Source organism: Lontra canadensis, unplaced genomic scaffold (assembly GCF_010015895.1).
Source record: "Lontra canadensis isolate GAN:19392208 unplaced genomic scaffold, GSC_riverotter_1.0 scaffold7, whole genome shotgun sequence".
Classification (NCBI taxonomy): domain Eukaryota; kingdom Metazoa; phylum Chordata; class Mammalia; order Carnivora; family Mustelidae; genus Lontra; species Lontra canadensis.
The window spans coordinates 20,209,340-20,221,949 of NW_022631001.1; the positions used below are offsets into that span (position 1 = coordinate 20,209,340).

At 48.0% G+C, this 12,610-nt stretch overlaps 1 protein-coding gene across 1 annotated transcript in view; it reads left to right on the top strand.

Annotated features, from left to right (window-relative positions):
• Positions 1-12,610, top strand: part of TENM4 (teneurin transmembrane protein 4) — a 715,043-nt gene that overhangs the window by 328,675 nt on the left and 373,758 nt on the right. The gene's annotated exons all lie outside the window — the stretch shown is intronic.

Below are 12,610 nucleotides of genomic sequence, written 5' to 3' on the forward strand. Positions count from 1 at the left end.
CATCGAATACAGGACCAGGGAGGGCATAGCTGCTCAGACGTGTTTGTTTACTCAGTCAGTCATTACTTATTAAGTGCCCACTGTTTGCAAGGCTCACAGTTTGAGATTCGGTGCTGAACAAGGCAGACGTGATCCCTATCTCCGTACAGCCTGGAGCGTGTAATTGAGCAACTACTAAATATAAATACAATGTAAATGTCACTTTGATACATTCCCAAAAAGAGAGGTTCAGGATGGTGGATTAAATCAGGCAAAAATGTAGGAGAAATGTATAAGCTCGAAAGTACCGTTTAGACGTTATCCTTGTTGTCCTTGTGGCATCTCCTCCTATTTTTTAAGGTACTTCAATGATCTCAGCCTCAGTTTCCTCATCTGTAACACGGGACTTTAATAATACCTGCATCACTTATCCATTCTGTGTAACATACCACCGCAAAACATAGAGGCTTCAAGTGGCCACATACTGGTTTCTCTTTCTAAGAGTCAGTAATCTGGGCTGGGCGGAGCTAGATGGCTCTGCCAGCTTGACTCTGGGCTCGTTCATGCAGCCACAGTCTCTGGGCATCTCATAGGCTCAGCCCTCTGTCTCTAGCCACAAGCTGGCCAGCCTGGTTCTCCATACAGGATGGATGATTTCCAGAAGTAGCCAGAGAAAGCAAGCCCAAAACTCAAGGGTTTTTCATGCTTCTGGGTCCCATTTGCTAATGTCCCCTTGACCCCTTGGCCAATGCGTGCAAAATGGCCAACCTCAGAGTCAGTGTGGGAGACTGCACAAGGGTGTGATACAGGGAGGTGTCTTTTCCATAGCAGTCTTCCACCACACCTAATGTCCTCAGTTATCCCGAGGACTTTGTAAGAGATGTGTGATGTCACACTGGTGGCTCTTGTCCCCACACATAGTGGGTACTTGCGAATTGGTGACTGAGCCTGAGAATAGCTTGCTGCCTTATGGGGGGAGGGGAACACATAACACAGGAAGTAAGTGGCAAAGGATTAGCCAAAACAGCATGTGAAGTATGGCAGCGTGGCTAGAGATAATAAGATGCCAGAGGATGGCTGATACGGAGACGGCATCAGAGTCTTCCGTTTTTTACCCTGGTATTTTACAGAGTGACATCCACCAAAAGGAACCCTTTCAGAGAAGGATAACAAGGGTGGAAGCAAGGTGAGTGGGAATGGAATTAGGAGAAGGCAGAGAAACATTTTTCCTGTATAACATGTAACATTTGCCAGTGTTGTTTAATGAGTACTTATTTATGCACACAGAGCTAAGCGTTCCCATGGTTTGCCTCATGTAAGCCTCAAGATAAGCAAGTAAGATGTTGTATACTATCCCCATTTCACAGATGCGAAACTGAGTCTCAGTTTCTTTGTTTAGAGTTGCACCAGAAGTACATAACAGGTTCAGGGTTCAAACCCAGGTCTGCTAGACTCATAAAACCTATTGTTTTGTTTTCTGAGAGAGAGAGAGCATAAGCATGGGCAGTGGCAGGCAGAAGGAGAAGCAGGCACCCCGCTGAGCAAGGAGCCTGATTCGGGACTCAATTCCACGACCCCCAGACCAAGACCCGAGCGGACGCTTAATCTACTGAGCCACTCAGGCGTCCCAAAACCTATTGTTTTAACCAAGATTTCTAAAAAGATAACTAGTTCACATGCAGTTGTAAAAAATAATACAGAGATATTCTGGGTCCCATTTACCCTGGTTCCCCCAACAGGAACATTTTGCAAAACTTTAGTAAGAGAGCAGATACCACATCCAAGATATGGACATTGACACAATCTGTTCATTTGATGTAGATTTCCCCAGGTTTAATTGTACTTATTTGTGTGTATGTGGGTTTACTTCTGTACTATTTTATCACTTGTAACTGAGTATGTCCAGGCAAGATAGCAGGCATCTCCTTCCCCACAAGTACCACTCGCACTGCCCTCTGTGGCCATCCCCACCTCCTTCCCCCCACTGCCCCATCCCTCCCCCCTGCAGCTGCTGATCTGTTCTCCACCTGTAACGTGTTGTCCTATCCAAACTTTTACATAAATGGAATCATACAGTGCCTACAGTTTGTGATTGGCCTTTTTTCACTAGGCACAGTTCTCTAGAGATTCACTGTATCATTAGTCAGTCCTTTTTCTTACTGAGTAATATTCCATGGTATTCCATTTATTTAACCCTTTGTCTTTTGGAGGACGTCTGGACTATTCTGGTTTGGGTTGGGTTTTTTTTGTTTTTGTTTTTGTTTTGCCATAATGAGTAAAGCTTTTATGACCATTACTGTACAGGTTTTTGTATGAACATAGTTCTCATTTCATGGTGCGGTCACTAGGTTGTACAGTAATTACATGTTTATTCTCACAAGAAAGCATCCAACTGTTTTCCAGAGGGGCTGTACTCACTAATATTCCTACCAGAAATGTGTGGGCACTCCAGTTTCTCTGCATCCTTGCCAGCATTTAGAGTTATGACTATTTTTTATTTTAGCTCCTCTGATGGGTGTGTGCGTCCCCTATGGTCAGTGACGTTGAGCATCTTTCCACGTGCTTATTTGCCGTCTGAATATCCTCCCCAGTGAAGTATCTGCTCATAACTGTTGGCTGTTTTTCTAATTGGGTTGTTTGAGGTTTATTTTTTACTGTGGAGTTTGGAGCATTCTTTATATACTCTAGATGCTAGACCTTTGTTGGCTATGCTGTTTGCAAATATTTTCTCCTGCTTCTGAGCTGCTCTTTTCATCTGAGCAACAGAGTCTGTCACAGAGCCCAGGTTTGAATTTTGGTGAAGTCCAGTTTATGAGTTTTTCCTTTTGGGTTGTGCCTTTGATGTAAAGCTTGGGTTTTCTTCCACTGTTTCCTGGAGCCTGAGGAAGAGAGATCTTACTCTGGGGGTGAGAAGGGATCAGCCTTGTTTGTGAGGTTTGAAAGCAGAGTTAGTACCGGCAGGAAGCCTCTGGAAATAAGTAAGTTCTAGCTGGCTCTCAGAATATCAGGATAAAATCTGTTAGGAGTGAGTGCTCTGTCATCTGCGATCAAGCAAAGTCTTTCTGGTGTCCATGTGGATTCCTAGAAGGAATCAAAGCTGCAGATGGGGCGGGGGTGACTCATCTCCTTTACGTTCCCCTCTAATGCTAAGAATCTAGGAGAGTAGCATCTGAATTACCTCTGCCTAACCTGGCATGTCTAACAAATATAGCCCCCGGAGACCGTCCAGGTTGATACATTTAGAAAGGCTTTCAGTGACCATCTGGACTGTCTCTAGTTTGGGGCTGGTTGAGCCAGACTCAACAGGAGGGAGCCAGTGAAGCCAGAAGGTCTGTGGTTGTCCTGCCTAGTGGAAGAGTACACAGTAGCCAAAGGCTTAAAGGGCCCAGGCCCAGGGACTGGGGCCTATTCCTTGCTCTCTGTCGTCATCCTGGGGGCCAGCCACCTGACTGCCTGCCCCAGCTCCCCTCCCCCACCCCCCAGCAGCCTTTTCTTCATTCAGACCATCAAGGAGAATCCCTTTCCTTATAGCACTTATGAGACTTAATTACCGACGGCAAGGTCCTTTGAGGCCTTGGATGAAAGGGATGGGAGCAGTGGAAGGCTTGATTAGGCGTGTAGAACTCTGGGCACAATCAGCTCCATGAGAGACTGGCCCTGCCTTTATCTGTCTCCAGTTCTGTGTGACTTAACGGCAGCTAATTATTGAAATAAAAATTGCCTGACCACCCAGCTGCTGGAAAGAGGGCCCTAATATCTATTAAGTCTGCCTTTAATTATTGGAAATGGTGGCAGCTTCAGGCAGTCAGGGTTTTCCCATCATTATGGGCCTTTCCCTCCACCTCTTTGAGGCTTGAGGACACTGAGATATAAGGGAAATTCTGCCAAAGCGACCTCTCTCTCCATTGCTTTGCAACTGGGCATCCATTTCCGGGATGCCTTTGCTGACAAGATTTGTCAGCTGTGAGGACCCTCTTTGACTCCTCCTCAAGGAGCTTTGCAATCATTACACCTTACAAAGGTGTAATGCTCTTGACATTGTACTGTGACAGAGCCCTTGACAGAGTACTTCGAATTCCATTGTGTGTGTGTGTGTGTGTTTATGTGTGTATGTTTGTGTATGTACATAAAGGCAGTCCTCAGGCATGGCTTACTTCTGACCCCTATGCCACCCCAATTTGCAGAAGAGAAAACTGAGGTCCTGGCTTTTTACTTGCTGGGGTCACAGCCGCCTTAGAGCTTCCTCTTTTCTATGGACACAGAGTCATGGGCAGCTTAAGGAGAGCACAAGCCATCTCTACCTTCAGAGGTCTGGGGGGCTTCTGTGGGATGGAGGGAGTTAGTGTTAAAACTAAGAGACTCACTATTTCTGGAACCTTTAAGGCAGTGCCTGCTGCCTGTGGCACTGGTTTTCTCCTCCAGCTCTCCCCTCCAGAGTGGAGGCCTAACTCAGGAGCCCCAGATAATGACAGGTTAAGCCTTGAGCACAACAGGGGATGTGCGATCCATCAGCACAACTATCTCTCCCGTCCCTCTGATTATCTCATAACGGGCTCCCAGAATAAGTCCATAGAAAATCTGAAGTCTGGGCAGGGCCCTTGCGCACTTTTTGCAGAGAATTAGCACTCTAATAAAACCTGGGTTTGAGGCTTGACCCTTGAATGCGGTTTCCAGGGAGAAGGAGAAGGCCCCTTCCCGGGGGAGCCGAGGGGCCGAATAGACCATTTCTCAAGGTCCATGTAGGAGTGGAGTCGCAGCACGCAGCCAGTGCCCCTGAAGCCAGGCGGGTGTGCTTCTCAGAAAGCCAGATGGAATCCTGCTGCCCAGTGGGTACAAAAGAGAGGTGTGAGGTTCTTTTTTGGACCAAGAGGTTCCCGGGGTTCTAGCCAACCCCATGTGAGAGGCATGTAGATGAACGCGAGCACACTCCTTTTCCTGCCCCCGTCCCCCCCTGCATAGCTGTTGGGCCTCAGCTCAGGCATCCCCTCCTTCAGGCCACCCTGCTGCCTCCCCCACTTGAGCTGCCATCCCCACTCTGCCCCCAAGCATCTCTCTCAAGGGCTCTTTTGTGTTGACTGTGCTGGGACCATCTATAGATGTGTCTGTCTCTCTGACCGTGTCTGACCCAACTCCTTGTCGCCAAACCTCACCCTTCAAAAGCCTTGTGGGAATGGGAAAGAGGGAAGGAGGCTGGATGAACCCCGGGACAGGTCACTGGGAAGGTGAGGGCTTGAAAATCTTAGGTGAGATCTTCAGCCTGATAAGAAGACCCAAGGATACACAGATAAGCCCATCTTCTAGAAGGGCTTTTGCTGGGATAAGGGCACTGGACTTCTTTCCTGGGACCCCAAGGAGTAGAGCTGAAGCCTTTGGAAGGAAGCCAAAAGAAGCTTCGGCTCCAAGCTTTCTCTGGAGGCAGTGAAGTGCCCAGTTTTGGAGGAGGCGTGACTTGGGCACATGGAAGGGATTTGGGCATCCGAAGGGGCATGAGCCAGCTGACCTTTGACAGGACTTTCAATCTTAAGATAGTAAATGCCACCTTTTCTGACTCTCAGACATCCCCATTTATAAAGGGGAATCATTGGCTGGTGAGTAGCTTCCGGGAGGGGAAGAATCTGGGTAGAAGAATCTGGAAAACACAGCCCTTATACTCCCTCCTGTGGGTTGAGGGCCTGTTCTGTCCCGGGTCCTGAGCATGCTCAGACCTTCTGGGGGCATCTAGACAGCTCTGGTGGGAGCTTTCTGAGCTCAGGATCGCAGGACGGTGCCCCTACAGCAGCTGCCTGCGCTTCGATACCCGGCCTATGACAGGCCCTCCAACACAAGAGCGAGATGGCGCATGTAAGCAGTGGTACCATCTGTCACCTGCTTGCCAGCCGCTGATTAGGGGTGTCCAGTAGCTGAGCTAAGCACATGGCCACATTCCACCAGGTTCCCAAGAAAGCCCTTTTTTCTGGCCCATAGTGCTGTCTGGGGCCACTTCGAGAGGGAGGTGTAGAAGCAGTCCTCCCAAAAATCCCAGGTGAGGGGTGAACTGGCTTCATCAAAGGAATTAATACTGCTGACAAAACACAGTGAAAAAGCAAATAGAAAATCCAAAGACATTAAAATAAGAGATGACCTAGGTGGGAAATGGTAGAGATTATAACTAACAGCTTGAGCCGTGGGGACGTATACACCCAGGTTTGAATCCTGACTGCCACCTCCTTGCTGTGGGCAAGGCACCTGACCTCTCGGAATCCCGGATTTCTCGTGTGTAAAATAGGGTGGTTTGGGGGGTATGGTGAGGATAAAATGAGGTCATGCTATGAAGACCGTGCCCTGAGCCACCATTAATGTAATCACTATCACTGTTTGGAAGAGCAAGTTCTTCCCTAAAGCCACAGGGCCAGAGAAATGTGCTCGGGGTACCAAAACCGAGAGCACAGACTTGGAACCAGGGCTCCCAGATTCCGGTCTTGGCATATTGTATGAACTTGGGCATCGCTCCGCTACTCTGAGCTTCCGTTTCCCATCTGTCAAGTGGGGATGATTGTGCCTCGTCCTCCGGTGTGCATGCAGCACAGCACAGCATCAACGTCCCCCCACCTCTGGCGTCCACCTTCCTATCACACACGTCACCAGAGTTTAAAACAGAGGCCTCGCAAGACCAAACTCTGAAGGACTAAGGAAAGTAAAAACTTAGGATGATTTTGTGCACACATACGCAAACAGATAATGCCCGGGACTTCTATTTTGTAGAACACATTTTTGCTCTGAAATAATTATGGGCCCTTCTTGACACACAAAGAACTAAAAATATCACCACGGGCTTATGTTCAGGAAAACTTATAAAACTTCAGTCCAGTAGGAATTCAGTCAATTTCCTGGTCCTTCTCTGGCTGTTTCTAGGTGGGGGGGGGGGGGGGGAAACCCAGGGTGGTAACAGCCCCCGTTTCCCCCGAGGGCTTGGGCGGCGGTGGTGGGGAGGTGTGGGGAGAGGTTACCCAGCAGTGCTCTCCGTCTGTTCAAGTCTCTCTGCCAGTGCTCTGGGCCCCTGCCCCTCATAAATACTGCTGGAGCCCATGTGACAGGCCCAACTTTGCTTATTGAGTTTCCCCACATGCACCAAAAACTTTGTTTTCCCCCATCTCGACTTGTTTCTCAGGCCCAACACCTGTGCCATTCTTCCAGGCCTGCTCCTGGCCCTGGCCCCATCCAGGCCTCTGAAACCCAGCTGGAGGACACGCTCCCCTGGGACCTCCCATCCAGGCTCTTTGCCACACACTCCTTTGCATTCTCCTGTCACTGAGATGACGACTGTTCATGGAAATTGCTTTTTTTCCCCACCAGGCTGATCAGTCCTCCCCTCCCAGGCTTTCTCAGCAACGCTTCCCTCTCCCTCAAGTCTGGATTCAGGGGATAACTGGGTCTCTCCCTGGCCGCAGTTCTCTTATACCTCCAGCCTCCATCCAAGCTGTGAGCAGAATGGTGCTTTTTCAGACTAGAGGTTGGCAACCCATCCATAATCCTATTTTAGTGGAGAAGAATAAAATAGAAAGTGTCAGGTGCTATCCTTGAGGAATGATTAGACATAGTTTCTGAAATGCTTGTTTTAGTTAGAAATCTGTAAAAGTACATGTTTTCTGGATGGTGAAACGTATTTTTACTGTAGGTCAGAGAAAATGGAAAGTCCGATCTAGATTTCTTTTCTCTCTTTTCCTCCGAATGGTCTGGCCTAGCTCACTTCTACTTGCCATTTTTGGGTCATAGTTAAGATGTCTCTTTCTCTAGCCAGTGATCCCTGATCTTCTCTCTACCTTTGGCCCATCTGACCTAGGTTAGGAGCCCCTGTGGTCCTTCTCCTGTATCTCCCCTGTTTGATTTGCCCCTGTTCTAGAAGCTCCAAGAAGGAAGCTCATTTGTCTTGTCCAGTGATGCCTTGCCCAAGGTCTGGCATAGCAGGGTGGAAACTCAGTGTTGGAGAGAAGAGGCAGAGTAGGAGAAGGGGGCAAGGGAGAGAGGGAACAGGGAGTCTGGTGTGTGATCTCTGCGCATCTTCTGCAGCACTGAGGACAGAAAAGGAACTTAGCCATTACTTACAAAATGAATCAACTTCCGTTATGAGGTGTACAGTACATTTCATGAGGTTTAAACCTTTTCTTCTGGTTCACATCTAGGCCCTGACATTTGGAAGCCGTGGAATCTAGAGCAAGTCCCTTAATCTCTTTAAGCTCATTATCTCATTTGTATAATACGAGTAAATAAGAGAAAATATAAAAGAGGATCTATCTAACCCAGATAATTGTTGTAGGGATTAGGAATCTTATGCACAAAACAGCCGGCACATGAGTAGGGGTTTGATCAACGGTGGTGGTTTTATTGTGATTACCTCTTTTCCTATCTGAGATCATCTCCCCATCACCATCCCCATCCCGGGTCCCCCAGGTCTCCCCACATTCACGGACCTGTTCAGACCTTCTAGGTCTATCAGAGCCCAGCTCCATGTAAAAGAAAAAAGCCAAAATGTAGATTTTAGCATCACCTACCGGCTGAGTGAACTTGACCACTCACCCGGGGCGTGTAGCCTGCTCTCTGAAATGGTAAGTGACCAGAGCTATTACGGGGGTGTGTGGAACGTATTGGGTGCAGGGCTCGGGGCAGCCGTGTTTCTTCCCTTCTCCTGTCCAGGTCCCCCACTCTCCTTCCCCAGAGAGGAGCCAAGAATGACACCCATGTCCGCATCAGGAGGAGGGTATGAGACTGGAGGCCATGCTCATCAAATCACCCATGGTTGCCCCACTGTGGCTGACGCCCCGGAGAGAGAGCTCCCATCCTGCTCATCTCCAGGCCCAGTGCCCAGCGCAGGTCTGTCTGCGACTCCTCTCTGAAGGCACTTTCGCGGAGCTCGGGTTTCACCCAGAGAAGAGTTTCAGCCAGCCGCGCCTCAGGAGCAGGCCAGAGTCTCACACATGTTACGTGTGTGCAGTTACAGCATTTGTGCATCAGAAATAGCAACACGTCGATAATGACGACGATGGTGACGCTAAGAGTAGCTCTTCTCCAATCCCGTACGCCTACAGATAGAAGGAATGTTATAGTTTATGAAGCATCTAACAAAGCCAATTCCTAACGTGCCAGAGCCCCATAGCCAGGGGTTGTCTGGAGAAGGGCAGTGGAGCTCATTCCGTTACTGTACGTGGTGGAGGGCTGTGAAGGGAGGTCTGGACACAGATGGATCCAGCCCTCAACCCACTTCTTGACTGTGTGGCTTTACTTACCTTCTTTAAACCTCGGGTTCTCTTTATTAAGAGGGACCACTAGAGTGGGATGGTGGGAACTCAGTGAGATCACCTAATGCAAGCACTTCGCCCAGCATCTGGCCTATGGTAAGCCCCAGGAAGCGGTCCCGATGATAACTGAAAGTCATCCCGATAGCCAGGGGTCAGGATCCCCCAGGAAACAAGATTCACTCCAGATGCTTTAAATGAATACACTTTAATGAAGGGACAGAGGTGTGGGTAGGTGAGGAGAGCAAGCCACTATGGTGAAAACCCAAGGTCTAGAGCTAGCAGCGGCAGGAAACGGGGACCACCGCCGCCCCCCATCCCTCCCCGGGCCTGGATGGGTGAGGGCAGGGAAGGATATTGAAAGAGGCCTGGAAGAGAGACCACCTGGGGTCTAACGAGCAGACAAAGGACTACAAAGCAGGGAGAGAGCAGGGAAGCAGCACTGCCCCCTCTCGCCTACACCCTCCTGCCCCGTCTGTCTCAGGTGAACCCAGCAAAACAGGGATGTGGAGGTTCAGTGACCATCTAGATGGAGGGTGTCTGAGAAATGGCTGGCAGGTCTGAAGGACAGAAACAGAGGGTATGCTTCTGGCAGAAGCCAAGTGCTCTGCCGGCTGTGAGAAGGAGCAGAGGAAGGGTCAGGAAGGTCAGGCTAATGGATTTAGGGGTGGTAGGGAACCCCTGGTCAGCAGGGTTAGGAGGGACTGACATGTTTACGGGGTGCCTCTGCTGCCCAGCCCATGGAGGAGGGTCGCAGTGGGGGGGTGGGGGTCCCAGCCAGGACCTCATTCCTCCATCTACCCGCCAGGTCTCTGAGTCCGTGGACTGTGGACCCTCATTCCAAGGGGAGCTCTTCTCCACTGTCACTTCTTGCGTCCCGGCCTCTTCCTCCTCTGTTAAATGCCGAGCCCGGTGTGAACCATGACAGACCTCCTTCTCTTAAAAATAAAAAAATACACTATTTACTGAATTATTATACTAAGCCTAAAATAGAAAAAAAATAAACAGGGAATGGGAGCAAGGCACGTGCTCTCCCTGCCTCTGCTTTGTGACAGGGAAGCCGTGGGTTTCAGGGCTATGTTCCTAATAATTCGTAGTCACTCAGCCTCTGCCTCGAAGCCAGTGCCTTGGGTCAACAGGCTCACGCTGATAAGACATAGTCATCCACCAATTTAACAGCCTAAAATGTGTCTCGGCCTTATTAACATATGTTTCCGCGGGGATGTTCCTTCTCCAATTATAACTGACACTTAGCTGGAGCCTTCTAAAGTGGGCCTTTTAAAAATAAAATGTGGGTTTTTTCTGAGGATAGTAATGGCTAACGTTTTTTGAGCACCCACTGGGTATTAGGGACCATATATACCAGGGATGTGTATTAACTCAGTTCATCCTCAGAACAACCCCAAGAGGTTGGTACTACTGTCCGACAGATGAGGAAACTGAAGCATAGCGAGGTTAGATGACTTGTCCTGGGTCACACAGCTCCTGAGTAAGTGGTAGACGCATATTTCAAATGCAGACTTCCTTTGGAAATTTAAAAACATGCATCTAAGCATTGCCTTCATTCCATTTTAGATATATTTAAATCAAACTACCAGTATTTTATACCACCTGATGATTGGTAAGAAGTAAAATAGTAGCTGCCATAATTGTATTCTTTCATTCATTCAGCACGCATCTCATGAGCTCTGTGGATGCCAGGCCTGTCCTCGAGGAGCTGCAGTCAAGGGCAGAGGCAGACACAGACACAGACCATCCTCTAGCTGGATGTGCAATGATAAATCAATGTGCACAGAGGTAGAGAGGCCGAAGAATTACTGTCCAGGAAAGCTGCAGGTGGCTCACTGAGAAGGAAGTGAGTTGGGCCAGATCAAACAATGGCCTTCCATTTTGACCAGGAGACTGGAATTTATCCTGGAGCCTCCGCAGAGCTGCTCTGGAGGCATAAGCAGGGCAGTGGAATGATCTGGGCATAGGAGATTTCTCATCTGGCACAACCTACAGAGCCAATATCATCAAGTGGTTGTACCCATGTGCCAAGTTCAACCCCTCGTCAGGATGATGGCTCCACCAATCAGAAACCATGTAACTTTGAGCAGTATACTTAACCTCCCAATTTCCCATCTGCAATTTATAGATAAGCATAGTACCTATATTACATAATTGAAGTAAGGATTAAAATATTGTTAGAACATTAACGAAAGTAAGTACTCAGTACTCTGCTGCTACTAATAACAGTATATTGGCTCTTATTGTAAAACCATTGTTAATATTATGAATTATTAGTCACTGGTATTAATCATGGCTCACTTTACTTTATTGCTTCCTCTATAATACCATCACCATTATAGTCATTCATGCGGATGGGTTGGAGGTGAAGGGCCAGAGGGCACAGAGGCTAGGTGACAGTCACCATACATCCTCAACCAAATTACACCAGAACAGTGCTTTGGGTCAAAAGCTAGGATTGGGTCAATTTAGGGAGTTATAATCATCCTTTAAAAAAAAAAAAAAAGCAAAAGAGAATGAAATAGGAAATATCAGAGTACATTGTTCATCATGTAGTAACTTCAGTTTTGTGAATCTTATTTCCATTTTATACATATAAACGCACACATTCATGTACATAAGTATATATATCCAGTCACAATGTAAGATGCTTTTCAAACTATGGATTGCAGGCAAAAAGGTTTTACACATCCTGGCATAGGAAGTATTATCACTGGTCTTCTGTCCAGCCCTGCCCCTCAGGCATTCAGAGCACCAACTGTCATCTTGTCAGCCAGTGCGGGGAGGCTGAATGTTAAGAAACCAGAGCTCAGAACCCTCAGTTTGGGCCCCAGTAAGATGATTTGATTTCTGTGGATCCTGGCTCAGGCTCTTTGTCCCAGAACTGATTTCCAGGGGTATTTTGAGAACTAGGTCTCCAAAAGTATCACTTATACATCTTGATTGGCTCTAGTTGCAACCCCATGTCATGGTTGGTCTACTAATGTTGGCTTGGTTACTAATGCACCCCATTGCCTTGGCTCTGGGTCACTGTTGCCCCACGTATAAAATGGGAATGAAAATAGTTGTCTTATGTGCTTTATGGTTATTATGGGGCACCAATAAAATCACAAATGTTTGCACTCTTTGAGTATCATGGAAACCATGTAGAAGGAAGTCTACAGTAGACACTTGGGATCTGTGATAAATCCCAAAGACACCAAGTGATAACCTCAGACCATTCTTTGGCTGAGTAAACGGCTTTCCAGGTTAGGACATTTGGACCCATCTGAGTGGGTCTAGAGAGTTCTTTAATGAGATGAACAGAGTTTGCTGTGGAGTGCAGGCTGAGACTTGCCCTGGAGAGGGCCTTT